Below are 17,912 nucleotides of genomic sequence, written 5' to 3' on the forward strand. Positions count from 1 at the left end.
AGAAAATCTTCATCTTCCCCACTCACAGTCAGTCATAACTGAAAGTGCAGACCCTCTTAGGAATTAGCCGTTTCAGGCCTTTACCAAGACAGCAGCTCTCTGTCCCTGTCCTTTCTCTGTGATCCTAGCACTAGCATACTCAGGATTTGGCTTTACCTGGGAGCCAGAGATCTACCCGGTGAGGGCTTGCCCAATGTGAGGCGTTTGAGCGTTTGGGAGCGTTCGGGACGTGAGAGGACGCTGGACAGGAAACTATGCCAATTTAAAGTATCCAACCTTCCTGCTGCAGTGAGAGGCTCTTTCCGTGGAAATCTGCCACTTGGAGTCCTCTCAACTTGCCCTCTGATAAAACATTTTTCTGAGCCGCAGTTACATCCGATGGTTACAAGGTGGCGCTGCATTCAGGTGAGAGCACAAGTATGCACAAAATCTTGGGGACTTTTGCCAGATTTATCGGTGGATCTTGCCTATTATTTTCAGAGGCTAGATATCGCCTAGAAATGCTTTTTAAAATAGGGTTGCTGGGGTTATAATGTCTGGTCGGGGCTCAGCCCTTTCATTGCCTGCCCCCAGCAAAATATTTATTATCAGCACATGTGAGTGGTGAGTGCTTTATGGAAAATAGCATATATTGGGACAATGAATGTAGCAGATGAGGCGATCGAGATGTCTACCTACGTGTTTGTTTATTTTTTTATATAACGGCTGATTATTCTGATATTTCAGTTTTGTGACATGTTGCATTAAAATATATCCTGCTTGGAGAATATATAAATATTTGCACTGCGTTGGCCGGGAATCGAACCCGGGTCAACTGCTTGGAAGGCAGCTATGCTCACCACTATACCACCAACGCCTTCTGATGTGTGTCCTCTAGCTTCCAGATGTTACAACGCCGAGTGCAGTGGCAATCTTGCACCGGTTCCAATGGTGCATTTGGTGTGGATACCAACATGAAAAGCAGTAGAAATTGTCTTGCAGAGGGTAAAGAACTGGGGATTGAAACCAAGGACAAAGCTGTGCAGAAGAGAAGAAATGGAAAGCAGCAGTACAAATAGTGGAAATGAGCATATGGGCAGCATCGGAAGCAAAGCAGCGAAGAGAAAGGGAGTAAATTCCATGAAATGCATAGGAGATTGATAAAAGCAGAACAAAAAGGGAAGAATGAAATTCAAAGCATGCCCCGAAAAACGTGTGAAGGTCCCACCTGTCATTTATGCTTCTAATTGGGTATCTTTACTTTCAAAGTATAGGGTTGATCCTTTGACGATCACTCTCTTGATTTACAGCAGAGACAGATAGTTGAGAAGTCTTTTCTCACATAGCTAGCACAAGCCTGCGCTTTTCCTTGCTGGCAGGGTGGAAATGACAGATTAGTCCTAGGAAGAAAAATCAAGCAATATTAGCAGAGGATGGTTTCGATCCATCGACCTCTGGGTTATGGGCCCAGCACGCTTCCGCTGCGCCACTCTGCTCCCTTGTGAAAGTGCTCTCTTTATGCAGAGGAGGAGCTTTCAGCGGAGTGGCAAGGGATTGGTGGGGCTCTCTCCTCATTTGCCTAAGCACATCGCAAGGTATGCTGGGTACAGAAAATCTTCATCTTCCCCACTCACAGTCAGTCATAACTGAAAGTGCAGATCCTCTTAGGAATTAACCGTTTCAGGCCTTTACCAAGACAGCAGCTCTCTGTCCCTGTCCTTTCTCTGTGATCCTAGCACTAGCATACTCAGGATTTGGCTTTACCTGGGAGCCAGAGATCTACCCGGTGAGGGCTTGCCCGGTGTGAGGCTTTTGAGCGTTTGGGAGTGTTCGGGACGTGAGAGGACGCTGGACAGGAAACTATGCCAATTTGAAGTATCCAACCTTCCTGCTGCAGCGAGAGGCTCTTTCCGTGGAAATCTGCCACTTGGAGTCCTCTCAACTTGCCCTCTGATAAAACATTTTTCTGAGCCGCAGTTACATCCGATGGTTACAAGGTGGCGCTGCATTCAGGTGAGAGCACAAGTATGCACAAAATCTTGGGGACTTTTGCCAGATTTATCGGTGGATCTTGCCTATTATTTTCAGAGGCTAGATATCGCCTAGAAATGCTTTTTAAAATAGGGTTGCTGGGGTTATAATGTCTGGTCGGGGCTCAGCCCTTTCATTGCCTGCCCCCAGCAAAATATTTATTATCAGCACATGTGAGTGGTGAGTGCTTTATGGAAAATAGCATATATTGGGACAATGAATGTAGCAGATGAGGCGATCGAGATGTCTACCTACGTGTTTGTTTATTTTTTTATATAACGGCTGATTATTCTGTTTCTGATATTTCAGTTTTGTGACATGTTGCATTAAAATATATCCTGCTTGGAGAATATATAAATATTTGCACTGCGTTGGCCGGGAATCGAACCCGGGTCAACTGCTTGGAAGGCAGCTATGCTCACCACTATACCACCAACGCCCTCTGATGTGTGTCCTCTAGGTTCCAGATGTTACAACGCCGAGTGCAGTGGCAATCTTGCACCGGTTCCAATGGTGCATTTGGTGTGGATACCAACATGAAAAGCAGTAGAAATTGTCTTGCAGAGGGTAAAGAACTGGGGATTGAAACCAAGGACAAAGCTGTGCAGAAGAGAAGAAATGGAAAGCAGCAGTACAAATAGTGGAAATGAGCATATAGGCAGCATCGGAAGCAAAGCAGCGAAGAGAAAGGGAGTAAATTCCATGAAATGCATAGGAGATTGATAAAAGCAGAACAAAAAGGGAAGAATGAAATTCAAAGCATGCCCCGAAAAACGTGTGAAGGTCCCACCTGTCATTTATGCTTCTAATTGGGTATCTTTACTTTCAAAGTATAGGGTTAATCCTTTGACGATCACTCTCTTGATTTACAGCAGAGACAGATAGTTGAGAAGTCTTTTCTCACATAGCTAGCACAAGCCTGCACTTTTCCTTGCTGGCAGGGTGGAAATGACAGATTAGTCCTAGGAAGAAAAATCAAGCAATATTAGCAGAGGATGGTTTCGATCCATCGACCTCTGGGTTATGGGCCCAGCACGCTTCCGCTGCGCCACTCTGCTCCCTTGTGAAAGTGCTCTCTTTATGCAGAGGAGGAGCTTTCAGTGGAGTGGCAAGGGATTGGTGGGGCTCTCTCCTCATTTGCCTAAGCACATCGCAAGGTATGCTGGGTACAGAAAATCTTCATCTTCCCCACTCACAGTCAGTCATAACTGAAAGTGCAGACCCTCTTAGGAATTAGCCGTTTCAGGCCTTTACCAAGACAGCAGCTCTCTGTCCCTGTCCTTTCTCTGTGATCCTAGCACTAGCATACTCAGGATTTGGCTTTACCTGGGAGCCAGAGATCTACCCGGTGAGGGCTTGCCCAATGTGAGGCGTTTGAGCGTTTGGGAGCGTTCGGGACGTGAGAGGACGCTGGACAGGAAACTATGCCAATTTAAAGTATCCAACCTTCCTGCTGCAGTGAGAGGCTCTTTCCGTGGAAATCTGCCACTTGGAGTCCTCTCAACTTGCCCTCTGATAAAACATTTTTCTGAGCCGCAGTTACATCCGATGGTTACAAGGTGGCGCTGCATTCAGGTGAGAGCACAAGTATGCACAAAATCTTGGGGACTTTTGCCAGATTTATCGGTGGATCTTGCCTATTATTTTCAGAGGCTAGATATCGCCTAGAAATGCTTTTTAAAATAGGGTTGCTGGGGTTATAATGTCTGGTCGGGGCTCAGCCCTTTCATTGCCTGCCCCCAGCAAAATATTTATTATCAGCACATGTGAGTGGTGAGTGCTTTATGGAAAATAGCATATATTGGGACAATGAATGTAGCAGATGAGGCGATCGAGATGTCTACCTACGTGTTTGTTTATTTTTTTATATAACGGCTGATTATTCTGATATTTCAGTTTTGTGACATGTTGCATTAAAATATATCCTGCTTGGAGAATATATAAATATTTGCACTGCGTTGGCCGGGAATCGAACCCGGGTCAACTGCTTGGAAGGCAGCTATGCTCACCACTATACCACCAACGCCTTCTGATGTGTGTCCTCTAGCTTCCAGATGTTACAACGCCGAGTGCAGTGGCAATCTTGCACCGGTTCCAATGGTGCATTTGGTGTGGATACCAACATGAAAAGCAGTAGAAATTGTCTTGCAGAGGGTAAAGAACTGGGGATTGAAACCAAGGACAAAGCTGTGCAGAAGAGAAGAAATGGAAAGCAGCAGTACAAATAGTGGAAATGAGCATATGGGCAGCATCGGAAGCAAAGCAGCGAAGAGAAAGGGAGTAAATTCCATGAAATGCATAGGAGATTGATAAAAGCAGAACAAAAAGGGAAGAATGAAATTCAAAGCATGCCCCGAAAAACGTGTGAAGGTCCCACCTGTCATTTATGCTTCTAATTGGGTATCTTTACTTTCAAAGTATAGGGTTGATCCTTTGACGATCACTCTCTTGATTTACAGCAGAGACAGATAGTTGAGAAGTCTTTTCTCACATAGCTAGCACAAGCCTGCGCTTTTCCTTGCTGGCAGGGTGGAAATGACAGATTAGTCCTAGGAAGAAAAATCAAGCAATATTAGCAGAGGATGGTTTCGATCCATCGACCTCTGGGTTATGGGCCCAGCACGCTTCCGCTGCGCCACTCTGCTCCCTTGTGAAAGTGCTCTCTTTATGCAGAGGAGGAGCTTTCAGCGGAGTGGCAAGGGATTGGTGGGGCTCTCTCCTCATTTGCCTAAGCACATCGCAAGGTATGCTGGGTACAGAAAATCTTCATCTTCCCCACTCACAGTCAGTCATAACTGAAAGTGCAGATCCTCTTAGGAATTAACCGTTTCAGGCCTTTACCAAGACAGCAGCTCTCTGTCCCTGTCCTTTCTCTGTGATCCTAGCACTAGCATACTCAGGATTTGGCTTTACCTGGGAGCCAGAGATCTACCCGGTGAGGGCTTGCCCGGTGTGAGGCTTTTGAGCGTTTGGGAGTGTTCGGGACGTGAGAGGACGCTGGACAGGAAACTATGCCAATTTGAAGTATCCAACCTTCCTGCTGCAGCGAGAGGCTCTTTCCGTGGAAATCTGCCACTTGGAGTCCTCTCAACTTGCCCTCTGATAAAACATTTTTCTGAGCCGCAGTTACATCCGATGGTTACAAGGTGGCGCTGCATTCAGGTGAGAGCACAAGTATGCACAAAATCTTGGGGACTTTTGCCAGATTTATCGGTGGATCTTGCCTATTATTTTCAGAGGCTAGATATCGCCTAGAAATGCTTTTTAAAATAGGGTTGCTGGGGTTATAATGTCTGGTCGGGGCTCAGCCCTTTCATTGCCTGCCCCCAGCAAAATATTTATTATCAGCACATGTGAGTGGTGAGTGCTTTATGGAAAATAGCATATATTGGGACAATGAATGTAGCAGATGAGGCGATCGAGATGTCTACCTACGTGTTTGTTTATTTTTTTATATAACGGCTGATTATTCTGTTTCTGATATTTCAGTTTTGTGACATGTTGCATTAAAATATATCCTGCTTGGAGAATATATAAATATTTGCACTGCGTTGGCCGGGAATCGAACCCGGGTCAACTGCTTGGAAGGCAGCTATGCTCACCACTATACCACCAACGCCCTCTGATGTGTGTCCTCTAGGTTCCAGATGTTACAACGCCGAGTGCAGTGGCAATCTTGCACCGGTTCCAATGGTGCATTTGGTGTGGATACCAACATGAAAAGCAGTAGAAATTGTCTTGCAGAGGGTAAAGAACTGGGGATTGAAACCAAGGACAAAGCTGTGCAGAAGAGAAGAAATGGAAAGCAGCAGTACAAATAGTGGAAATGAGCATATGGGCAGCAGCGGAAGCAAAGCAGCGAAGAGAAAGGGAGTAAATTCCATGAAATGCATAGGAGATTGATAAAAGCAGAACAAAAAGGGAAGAATGAAATTCAAAGCATGCCCCGAAAAACGTGTGAAGGTCCCACCTGTCATTTATGCTTCTAATTGGGTATCTTTACTTTCAAAGTATAGGGTTAATCCTTTGACGATCACTCTCTTGATTTACAGCAGAGACAGATAGTTGAGAAGTCTTTTCTCACATAGCTAGCACAAGCCTGCACTTTTCCTTGCTGGCAGGGTGGAAATGACAGATTAGTCCTAGGAAGAAAAATCAAGCAATATTAGCAGAGGATGGTTTCGATCCATCGACCTCTGGGTTATGGGCCCAGCACGCTTCCGCTGCGCCACTCTGCTGCCTTGTGAAAGTGCTCTCTTTATGCAGAGGAGGAGCTTTCAGCGGAGTGGCAAGGGATTGGTGGGGCTCTCTCCTCATTTGCCTAAGCACATCGCAAGGTATGCTGGGTACAGAAAATCTTCATCTTCCCCACTCACAGTCAGGCATAACTGAAAGTGCAGACCCTCTTAGGAATTAGCCGTTTCAGGCCTTTACCAAGACAGCAGCTCTCTGTCCCTGTCCTTTCTCTGTGATCCTAGCACTAGCATACTCAGGATTTGGCTTTACCTGGGAGCCAGAGATCTACCCGGTGAGGGCGAGGCTTTTGAGTGTTTGGGAGCGTTCGGGACGTGAGAGGACGCTGGACAGGAAACTATGCCAATTTGAAGTATCCAACCTTCCTGCTGCAGCGAGAGGCTCTTTCCGTGGAAATCTGCCACTTGGAGTCCTCTCAACTTGCCCTCTGATAAAACATTTTTCTGAGCCGCAGTTACATCCGATGGTTACAAGGTGGCGCTGCATTCAGGTGAGAGCACAAGTATGCACAAAATCTTGGGGACTTTTGCCAGATTTATCGGTGGATCTTGCCTATTATTTTCAGAGGCTAGATATCGCCTAGAAATGCTTTTTAAAATAGGGTTGCTGGGGTTATAATGTCTGGTCGGGGCTCAGCCCTTTCATTGCCTGCCCCCAGCAAAATATTTATTATCAGCACATGTGAGTGGTGAGTGCTTTATGGAAAATAGCATATATTGGGACAATGAATGTAGCAGATGAGGCGATCGAGATGTCTACCTACGTGTTTGTTTATTTTTTTATATAACGGCTGATTATTCTGATATTTCAGTTTTGTGACATGTTGCATTAAAATATATCCTGCTTGGAGAATATATAAATATTTGCACTGCGTTGGCCGGGAATCGAACCTGGGACAATTGCTTGGAAGGCAGCTATGCTCACCACTATACCACCAACGCCTTCTGATGTGTGTCCTCTAGGTTCCAGATGTTACAACGCCGAGTGCAGTGGCAATCTTGCACCGGTTCCAATGGTGCATTTGGTGTGGATACCAACATGAAAAGCAGTAGAAATTGTCTTGCAGAGGGTAAAGAACTGGGGATTGAAACCAAGGACAAAGCTGTGCAGAAGAGAAGAAATGGAAAGCAGCAGTACAAATAGTGGAAATGAGCATATGGGCAGCATCGGAAGCAAAGCAGCGAAGAGAAAGGGAGTAAATTCCATGAAATGCATAGGAGATTGATAAAAGCAGAACAAAAAGGGAAGAATGAAATTCAAAGCATGCCCCGAAAAACGTCCCACCTGTCATTTATGCTTCTAATTGGGTATCTTTACTTTCAAAGTATAGGGTTGATCCTTTGACGATCACTCTCTTGATTTACAGCAGAGACAGATAGTTGAGAAGTCTTTTCTCACATAGCTAGCACAAGCCTGCGCTTTTCCTTGCTGGCAGGGTGGAAATGACAGATTAGTCCTAGGAAGAAAAATCAAGCAATATTAGCAGAGGATGGTTTCGATCCATCGACCTCTGGGTTATGGGCCCAGCACGCTTCCGCTGCACCACTCTGCTCCCTTGTGAAAGTGCTCTCTTTATGCAGAGGAGGAGCTTTCAGCGGAGTGGCAAGGGATTGGTGGGGCTCTCTCCTCATTTGCCTAAGCACATCGCAAGGTATGCTGGGTACAGAAAATCTTCATCTTCCCCACTCACAGTCAGTCATAACTGAAAGTGCAGATCCTCTAAGGAATTAGCCGTTTCAGGCCTTTACCAAGACAGCAGCTCTCTGTCCCTGTCCTTTCTCTGTGATCCTAGCACTAGCATACTCAGGATTTGGCTTTACCTGGGAGCCAGAGATCTACCCGGTGAGGGCTTGCCTGGTGTGAGGCTTTTGAGTGTTTGGGAGCGTTCGGGACGTGAGAGGACGCTGGACAGGAAACTATGCCAATTTGAAGTATCCAACCTTCCTGCTGCAGTGAGAGGCTCTTTCCGTGGAAATCTGCCACTTGGAGTCCTCTCAACTTGCCCTCTGATAAAACATTTTTCTGAGCCGCAGTTACATCCGATGGTTACAAGGTGGCGCTGCATTCAGGTGAGAGCACAAGTATGCACAAAATCTTGGGGACTTTTGCCAGATTTATCGGTGGATCTTGCCTATTATTTTCAGAGGCTAGATATCGCCTAGAAATGCTTTTTAAAATAGGGTTGCTGGGGTTATAATGTCTGGTCGGGGCTCAGCCCTTTCATTGCCTGCCCCCAGCAAAATATTTATTATCAGCACATGTGAGTGGTGAGTGCTTTATGGAAAATAGCATATATTGGGACAATAAATGTAGCAGATGAGGCGATCGAGATGTCTACCTACGTGTTTGTTTATTTTTTTATATAACGGCTGATTATTCTGTTTCTGATATTTCAGTTTTGTGACATGTTGCATTAAAATATATCCTGCTTGGAGAATATATAAATATTTGCACTGCGTTGGCCGGGAATCGAACCCGGGTCAACTGCTTGGAAGGCAGCTATGCTCACCACTATACCACCAACGCCCTCTGAGGTGTGTCCTCTAGGTTCCAGATGTTACAACGCCGAGTGCAGTGGCAATCTTGCACCGGTTCCAATGGTGCATTTGGTGTGGATACCAACATGAAAAGCAGTAGAAATTGTCTTGCAGAGGGTAAAGAACTGGGGATTGAAACCAAGGACAAAGCTGTGCAGAAGAGAAGAAATGGAAAGCAGCAGTACAAATAGTGGAAATGAGCATATAGGCAGCATCGGAAGCAAAGCAGCGAAGAGAAAGGGAGTAAATTCCATGAAATGCATAGGAGATTGATAAAAGCAGAACAAAAAGGGAAGAATGAAATTCAAAGCATGCCCCGAAAAACGTGTGAAGGTCCCACCTGTCATTTATGCTTCTAATTGGGTATCTTTACTTTCAAAGTATAGGGTTAATCCTTTGACGATCACTCTCTTGATTTACAGCAGAGACAGATAGTTGAGAAGTCTTTTCTCACATAGCTAGCACAAGCCTGCACTTTTCCTTGCTGGCAGGGTGGAAATGACAGATTAGTCCTAGGAAGAAAAATCAAGCAATATTAGCAGAGGATGGTTTCGATCCATCGACCTCTGGGTTATGGGCCCAGCACGCTTCCGCTGCGCCACTCTGCTGCCTTGTGAAAGTGCTCTCTTTATGCAGAGGAGGAGCTTTCAGCGGAGTGGCAAGGGATTGGTGGGGCTCTCTCCTCATTTGCCTAAGCACATCGCAAGGTATGCTGGGTACAGAAAATCTTCATCTTCCCCACTCACAGTCAGGCATAACTGAAAGTGCAGACCCTCTTAGGAATTAGCCGTTTCAGGCCTTTACCAAGACAGCAGCTCTCTGTCCCTGTCCTTTCTCTGTGATCCTAGCACTAGCATACTCAGGATTTGGCTTTACCTGGGAGCCAGAGATCTACCCGGTGAGGGCGAGGCTTTTGAGTGTTTGGGAGCGTTCGGGACGTGAGAGGACGCTGGACAGGAAACTATGCCAATTTGAAGTATCCAACCTTCCTGCTGCAGCGAGAGGCTCTTTCCGTGGAAATCTGCCACTTGGAGTCCTCTCAACTTGCCCTCTGATAAAACATTTTTCTGAGCCGCAGTTACATCCGATGGTTACAAGGTGGCGCTGCATTCAGGTGAGAGCACAAGTATGCACAAAATCTTGGGGACTTTTGCCAGATTTATCGGTGGATCTTGCCTATTATTTTCAGAGGCTAGATATCGCCTAGAAATGCTTTTTAAAATAGGGTTGCTGGGGTTATAATGTCTGGTCGGGGCTCAGCCCTTTCATTGCCTGCCCCCAGCAAAATATTTATTATCAGCACATGTGAGTGGTGAGTGCTTTATGGAAAATAGCATATATTGGGACAATGAATGTAGCAGATGAGGCGATCGAGATGTCTACCTACGTGTTTGTTTATTTTTTTATATAACGGCTGATTATTCTGATATTTCAGTTTTGTGACATGTTGCATTAAAATATATCCTGCTTGGAGAATATATAAATATTTGCACTGCGTTGGCCGGGAATCGAACCTGGGACAATTGCTTGGAAGGCAGCTATGCTCACCACTATACCACCAACGCCTTCTGATGTGTGTCCTCTAGGTTCCAGATGTTACAACGCCGAGTGCAGTGGCAATCTTGCACCGGTTCCAATGGTGCATTTGGTGTGGATACCAACATGAAAAGCAGTAGAAATTGTCTTGCAGAGGGTAAAGAACTGGGGATTGAAACCAAGGACAAAGCTGTGCAGAAGAGAAGAAATGGAAAGCAGCAGTACAAATAGTGGAAATGAGCATATGGGCAGCATCGGAAGCAAAGCAGCGAAGAGAAAGGGAGTAAATTCCATGAAATGCATAGGAGATTGATAAAAGCAGAACAAAAAGGGAAGAATGAAATTCAAAGCATGCCCCGAAAAACGTCCCACCTGTCATTTATGCTTCTAATTGGGTATCTTTACTTTCAAAGTATAGGGTTGATCCTTTGACGATCACTCTCTTGATTTACAGCAGAGACAGATAGTTGAGAAGTCTTTTCTCACATAGCTAGCACAAGCCTGCGCTTTTCCTTGCTGGCAGGGTGGAAATGACAGATTAGTCCTAGGAAGAAAAATCAAGCAATATTAGCAGAGGATGGTTTCGATCCATCGACCTCTGGGTTATGGGCCCAGCACGCTTCCGCTGCACCACTCTGCTCCCTTGTGAAAGTGCTCTCTTTATGCAGAGGAGGAGCTTTCAGCGGAGTGGCAAGGGATTGGTGGGGCTCTCTCCTCATTTGCCTAAGCACATCGCAAGGTATGCTGGGTACAGAAAATCTTCATCTTCCCCACTCACAGTCAGTCATAACTGAAAGTGCAGATCCTCTAAGGAATTAGCCGTTTCAGGCCTTTACCAAGACAGCAGCTCTCTGTCCCTGTCCTTTCTCTGTGATCCTAGCACTAGCATACTCAGGATTTGGCTTTACCTGGGAGCCAGAGATCTACCCGGTGAGGGCTTGCCTGGTGTGAGGCTTTTGAGTGTTTGGGAGCGTTCGGGACGTGAGAGGACGCTGGACAGGAAACTATGCCAATTTGAAGTATCCAACCTTCCTGCTGCAGTGAGAGGCTCTTTCCGTGGAAATCTGCCACTTGGAGTCCTCTCAACTTGCCCTCTGATAAAACATTTTTCTGAGCCGCAGTTACATCCGATGGTTACAAGGTGGCGCTGCATTCAGGTGAGAGCACAAGTATGCACAAAATCTTGGGGACTTTTGCCAGATTTATCGGTGGATCTTGCCTATTATTTTCAGAGGCTAGATATCGCCTAGAAATGCTTTTTAAAATAGGGTTGCTGGGGTTATAATGTCTGGTCGGGGCTCAGCCCTTTCATTGCCTGCCCCCAGCAAAATATTTATTATCAGCACATGTGAGTGGTGAGTGCTTTATGGAAAATAGCATATATTGGGACAATAAATGTAGCAGATGAGGCGATCGAGATGTCTACCTACGTGTTTGTTTATTTTTTTATATAACGGCTGATTATTCTGTTTCTGATATTTCAGTTTTGTGACATGTTGCATTAAAATATATCCTGCTTGGAGAATATATAAATATTTGCACTGCGTTGGCCGGGAATCGAACCCGGGTCAACTGCTTGGAAGGCAGCTATGCTCACCACTATACCACCAACGCCCTCTGAGGTGTGTCCTCTAGGTTCCAGATGTTACAACGCCGAGTGCAGTGGCAATCTTGCACCGGTTCCAATGGTGCATTTGGTGTGGATACCAACATGAAAAGCAGTAGAAATTGTCTTGCAGAGGGTAAAGAACTGGGGATTGAAACCAAGGACAAAGCTGTGCAGAAGAGAAGAAATGGAAAGCAGCAGTACAAATAGTGGAAATGAGCATATAGGCAGCATCGGAAGCAAAGCAGCGAAGAGAAAGGGAGTAAATTCCATGAAATGCATAGGAGATTGATAAAAGCAGAACAAAAAGGGAAGAATGAAATTCAAAGCATGCCCCGAAAAACGTGTGAAGGTCCCACCTGTCATTTATGCTTCTAATTGGGTATCTTTACTTTCAAAGTATAGGGTTAATCCTTTGACGATCACTCTCTTGATTTACAGCAGAGACAGATAGTTGAGAAGTCTTTTCTCACATAGCTAGCACAAGCCTGCACTTTTCCTTGCTGGCAGGGTGGAAATGACAGATTAGTCCTAGGAACAAAAATCAAGCAATATTAGCAGAGGATGGTTTCGATCCATCGACCTCTGGGTTATGGGCCCAGCACGCTTCCGCTGCGCCACTCTGCTCCCTTGTGAAAGTGCTCTCTTTATGCAGAGGAGGAGCTTTCAGTGGAGTGGCAAGGGATTGGTGGGGCTCTCTCCTCATTTGCCTAAGCACATCGCAAGGTATGCTGGGTACAGAAAATCTTCATCTTCCCCACTCACAGTCAGTCATAACTGAAAGTGCAGACCCTCTTAGGAATTAGCCGTTTCAGGCCTTTACCAAGACAGCAGCTCTCTGTCCCTGTCCTTTCTCTGTGATCCTAGCACTAGCATACTCAGGATTTGGCTTTACCTGGGAGCCAGAGATCTACCCGGTGAGGGCTTGCCCAGTGTGAGGCGTTTGAGCGTTTGGGAGCGTTCGGGACGTGAGAGGACGCTGGACAGGAAACTATGCCAATTTAAAGTATCCAACCTTCCTGCTGCAGTGAGAGGCTCTTTCCGTGGAAATCTGCCACTTGGAGTCCTCTCAACTTGCCCTCTGATAAAACATTTTTCTGAGCCGCAGTTACATCCGATGGTTACAAGGTGGCGCTGCATTCAGGTGAGAGCACAAGTATGCTCAAAATCTTGGGGACTTTTGCCAGATTTATCGGTGGATCTTGCCTATTATTTTCAGAGGCTAGATATCGCCTAGAAATGCTTTTTAAAATAGGGTTGCTGGGGTTATAATGTCTGGTCGGGGCTCAGCCCTTTCATTGCCTGCCCCCAGCAAAATATTTATTATCAGCACATGTGAGTGGTGAGTGCTTTATGGAAAATAGCATATATTGGGACAATGAATGTAGCAGATGAGGCGATCGAGATGTCTACCTACGTGTTTGTTTATTTTTTTATATAACGGCTGATTATTCTGATATTTCAGTTTTGTGACATGTTGCATTAAAATATATCCTGCTTGGAGAATATATAAATATTTGCTCTGCGTTGGCCGGGAATCGAACCCGGGTCAACTGCTTGGAAGGCAGCTATGCTCACCACTATACCACCAACGCCTTCTGATGTGTGTCCTCTAGCTTCCAGATGTTACAACGCCGAGTGCAGTGGCAATCTTGCACCGGTTCCAATGGTGCATTTGGTGTGGATACCAACATGAAAAGCAGTAGAAATTGTCTTGCAGAGGGTAAAGAACTGGGGATTGAAACCAAGGACAAAGCTGTGCAGAAGAGAAGAAATGGAAAGCAGCAGTACAAATAGTGGAAATGAGCATATGGGCAGCATCGGAAGCAAAGCAGCGAAGAGAAAGGGAGTAAATTCCATGAAATGCATAGGAGATTGATAAAAGCAGAACAAAAAGGGAAGAATGAAATTCAAAGCATGCCCCGAAAAACGTGTGAAGGTCCCACCTGTCATTTATGCTTCTAATTGGGTATCTTTACTTTCAAAGTATAGGGTTGATCCTTTGACGATCACTCTCTTGATTTACAGCAGAGACAGATAGTTGAGAAGTCTTTTCTCACATAGCTAGCACAAGCCTGCGCTTTTCCTTGCTGGCAGGGTGGAAATGACAGATTAGTCCTAGGAAGAAAAATCAAGCAATATTAGCAGAGGATGGTTTCGATCCATCGACCTCTGGGTTATGGGCCCAGCACGCTTCCGCTGCGCCACTCTGCTCCCTTGTGAAAGTGCTCTCTTTATGCAGAGGAGGAGCTTTCAGCGGAGTGGCAAGGGATTGGTGGGGCTCTCTCCTCATTTGCCTAAGCACATCGCAAGGTATGCTGGGTACAGAAAATCTTCATCTTCCCCACTCACAGTCAGTCATAACTGAAAGTGCAGATCCTCTTAGGAATTAACCGTTTCAGGCCTTTACCAAGACAGCAGCTCTCTGTCCCTGTCCTTTCTCTGTGATCCTAGCACTAGCATACTCAGGATTTGGCTTTACCTGGGAGCCAGAGATCTACCCGGTGAGGGCGAGGCTTTTGAGCGTTTGGGAGCGTTCGGGACGTGAGAGGACGCTGGACAGGAAACTATGCCAATTTGAAGTATCCAACCTTCCTGCTGCAGCGAGAGGCTCTTTCCGTGGAAATCTGCCACTTGGAGTCCTCTCAACTTGCCCTCTGATAAAACATTTTTCTGAGCCGCAGTTACATCCGATGGTTACAAGGTGGCGCTGCATTCAGGTGAGAGCACAAGTATGCACAAAATCTTGGGGACTTTTTCCAGATTTATCGGTGGATCTTGCCTATTATTTTCAGAGGCTAGATATCGCCTAGAAATGCTTTTTAAAATAGGGTTGCTGGGGTTATAATGTCTGGTCGGGGCTCAGCCCTTTCATTGCCTGCCCCCAGCAAAATATTTATTATCAGCACATGTGAGTGGTGAGTGCTTTATGGAAAATAGCATATATTGGGACAATGAATGTAGCAGATGAGGCGATCGAGATGTCTACCTACGTGTTTGTTTATTTTTTTATATAACGGCTGATTATTCTGTTTCTGATATTTCAGTTTTGTGACATGTTGCATTAAAATATATCCTGCTTGGAGAATATATAAATATTTGCACTGCGTTGGCCGGGAATCGAACCCGGGTCATCTGCTTGGAAGGCAGCTATGCTCACCACTATACCACCAACGCCCTCTGATGTGTGTCCTCTAGGTTCCAGATGTTACAACGCCGAGTGCAGTGGCAATCTTGCACCGGTTCCAATGGTGCATTTGGTGTGGATACCAACATGAAAAGCAGTAGAAATTGTCTTGCAGAGGGTAAAGAACTGGGGATTGAAACCAAGGACAAAGCTGTGCAGAAGAGAAGAAATGGAAAGCAGCAGTACAAATAGTGGAAATGAGCATATGGGCAGCATCGGAAGCAAAGCAGCGAAGAGAAAGGGAGTAAATTCCATGAAATGCATAGGAGATTGATAAAAGCAGAACAAAAAGGGAAGAATGAAATTCAAAGCATGCCCCGAAAAACGTGTGAAGGTCCCACCTGTCATTTATGCTTCTAATTGGGTATCTTTACTTTCAAAGTATAGGGTTAATCCTTTGACGATCACTCTCTTGATTTACAGCAGAGACAGATAGTTGAGAAGTCTTTTCTCACATAGCTAGCACAAGCCTGCACTTTTCCTTGCTGGCAGGGTGGAAATGACAGATTAGTCCTAGGAAGAAAAATCAAGCAATATTAGCAGAGGATGGTTTCGATCCATCGACCTCTGGGTTATGGGCCCAGCACGCTTCCGCTGCACCACTCTGCTCCCTTGTGAAAGTGCTCTCTTTATGCAGAGGAGGAGCTTTCAGCGGAGTGGCAAGGGATTGGTGGGGCTCTCTCCTCATTTGCCTAAGCACATCACAAGGTATGCTGGGTACAGAAAATCTTCATCTTCCCCACTCACAGTCAGGCATAACTGAAAGTGCAGACCCTCTTAGGAATTAGCCGTTTCAGGCCTTTACCAAGACAGCAGCTCTCTGTCCCTGTCCTTTCTCTGTGATCCTAGCACTAGCATACTCAGGATTTGGCTTTACCTGGGAGCCAGAGATCTACCCGGTGAGGGCTTGCCCAGTGTGAGGCGTTTGAGCGTTTGGGACGTGAGAGGACGCTGGACAGGAAACTATGCCAATTTAAAGTATCCAACCTTCCTGCTGCAGTGAGAGGCTCTTTCCGTGGAAATCTGCCACTTGGAGTCCTCTCAACTTGCCCTCTGATAAAACATTTTTCTGAGCCGCAGTTACATCCGATAGTTACAAGGTGGCGCTGCATTCAGGTGAGAGCACAAGTATGCACAAAATCTTGGGGACTTTTGCCAGATTTATCGGTGGATCTTGCCTATTATTTTCAGAGGCTAGATATCGCCTAGAAATGCTTTTTAAAATAGGGTTGCTGGGGTTATAATGTCTGGTCGGGGCTCAGCCCTTTCATTGCCTGCCCCCAGCAAAATATTTATTATCAGTACATGTGAGTGGTGAGTGCTTTATGGAAAATAGCATATATTGGGACAATGAATGTAGCAGATGAGGCGATCGAGATGTCTACCTACGTGTTTGTTTATTTTTTTATATAACGGCTGATTATTCTGTTTCTGATATTTCAGTTTTGTGACATGTTGCATTAAAATATATCCTGCTTGGAGAATATATAAATATTTGCACTGCGTTGGCCGGGAATCGAACCCGGGTCAACTGCTTGGAAGGCAGCTATGCTCACCACTATACCACCAACGCCCTCTGATGTGTGTCCTCTAGGTTCCAGATGTTACAACGCCGAGTGCAGTGGCAATCTTGCACCGGTTCCAATGGTGCATTTGGTGTGGATACCAACATGAAAAGCAGTAGAAATTGTCTTGCAGAGGGTAAAGAACTGGGGATTGAAACCAAGGACAAAGCTGTGCAGAAGAGAAGAAATGGAAAGCAGCAGTACAAATAGTGGAAATGAGCATATGGGCAGCAGCGGAAGCAAAGCAGCGAAGAGAAAGGGAGTAAATTCCATGAAATGCATAGGAGATTGATAAAAGCAGAACAAAAAGGGAAGAATGAAATTCAAAGCATGCCCCGAAAAACGTGTGAAGGTCCCACCTGTCATTTATGCTTCTAATTGGGTATCTTTACTTTCAAAGTATAGGGTTAATCCTTTGACGATCACTCTCTTGATTTACAGCAGAGACAGATAGTTGAGAAGTCTTTTCTCACATAGCTAGCACAAGCCTGCACTTTTCCTTGCTGGCAGAGTGGAAATGACAGATTAGTCCTAGGAAGAAAAATCAAGCAATATTAGCAGAGGATGGTTTCGATCCATCGACCTCTGGGTTATGGGCCCAGCACGCTTCCGCTGCGCCACTCTGCTGCCTTGTGAAAGTGCTCTCTTTATGCAGAGGAGGAGCTTTCAGCGGAGTGGCAAGGGATTGGTGGGGCTCTCTCCTCATTTGCCTAAGCACATCGCAAGGTATGCTGGGTACAGAAAATCTTCATCTTCCCCACTCACAGTCAGGCATAACTGAAAGTGCAGACCCTCTTAGGAATTAGCCGTTTCAGGCCTTTACCAAGACAGCAGCTCTCTGTCCCTGTCCTTTCTCTGTGATCCTAGCACTAGCATACTCAGGATTTGGCTTTACCTGGGAGCCAGAGATCTACCCGGTGAGGGCTTGCCCAGTGTGAGGCGTTTGAGCGTTTGGGAGCGTTTGGGACGTGAGAGGACGCTGGACAGGAAACTATGCCAATTTAAAGTATCCAACCTTCCTGCTGCAGTGAGAGGCTCTTTCCGTGGAAATCTGCCACTTGGAGTCCTCTCAACTTGCCCTCTGATAAAACATTTTTCTGAGCCGCAGTTACATCCGATAGTTACAAGGTGGCGCTGCATTCAGGTGAGAGCACAAGTATGCACAAAATCTTGGGGACTTTTGCCAGATTTATCGGTGGATCTTGCCTATTATTTTC

General features: G+C 45.7%; 8 non-coding genes across 8 annotated transcripts; all 8 read right to left on the reverse strand.

Moving 5' to 3' along the window:
* Window positions 1-784: 784 nt before the first annotated feature.
* On the reverse strand, window positions 785-856 carry TRNAG-UCC (transfer RNA glycine (anticodon UCC)). Its single transcript has one exon. It is a non-coding gene; the product is annotated as a tRNA-Gly (tRNA).
* A 1,521-nt stretch (window positions 857-2,377) lies between these two features.
* On the reverse strand, window positions 2,378-2,449 carry TRNAG-UCC (transfer RNA glycine (anticodon UCC)). Its single transcript has one exon. It is a non-coding gene; the product is annotated as a tRNA-Gly (tRNA).
* A 1,515-nt stretch (window positions 2,450-3,964) lies between these two features.
* Window positions 3,965-4,036, reverse strand: TRNAG-UCC (transfer RNA glycine (anticodon UCC)). Its single transcript has one exon. It is a non-coding gene; the product is annotated as a tRNA-Gly (tRNA).
* A 1,521-nt stretch (window positions 4,037-5,557) lies between these two features.
* TRNAG-UCC (transfer RNA glycine (anticodon UCC)) lies at window positions 5,558-5,629 on the reverse strand. The gene has a single exon. It is a non-coding gene; the product is annotated as a tRNA-Gly (tRNA).
* Window positions 5,630-8,718: 3,089 nt separating this feature from the next.
* On the reverse strand, window positions 8,719-8,790 carry TRNAG-UCC (transfer RNA glycine (anticodon UCC)). The gene has a single exon. It is a non-coding gene; the product is annotated as a tRNA-Gly (tRNA).
* A 3,089-nt stretch (window positions 8,791-11,879) lies between these two features.
* TRNAG-UCC (transfer RNA glycine (anticodon UCC)) lies at window positions 11,880-11,951 on the reverse strand. The gene has a single exon. It is a non-coding gene; the product is annotated as a tRNA-Gly (tRNA).
* A 1,515-nt stretch (window positions 11,952-13,466) lies between these two features.
* On the reverse strand, window positions 13,467-13,538 carry TRNAG-UCC (transfer RNA glycine (anticodon UCC)). The gene has a single exon. It is a non-coding gene; the product is annotated as a tRNA-Gly (tRNA).
* A 3,093-nt stretch (window positions 13,539-16,631) lies between these two features.
* On the reverse strand, window positions 16,632-16,703 carry TRNAG-UCC (transfer RNA glycine (anticodon UCC)). The gene has a single exon. It is a non-coding gene; the product is annotated as a tRNA-Gly (tRNA).
* Between the last annotated feature and the right edge of the window lie 1,209 nt (window positions 16,704-17,912).

This window comes from Triturus cristatus, chromosome 11 (assembly GCF_964204655.1).
Source record: "Triturus cristatus chromosome 11, aTriCri1.1, whole genome shotgun sequence".
NCBI classification, from domain to species: Eukaryota; Metazoa; Chordata; class Amphibia; order Caudata; family Salamandridae; genus Triturus; species Triturus cristatus.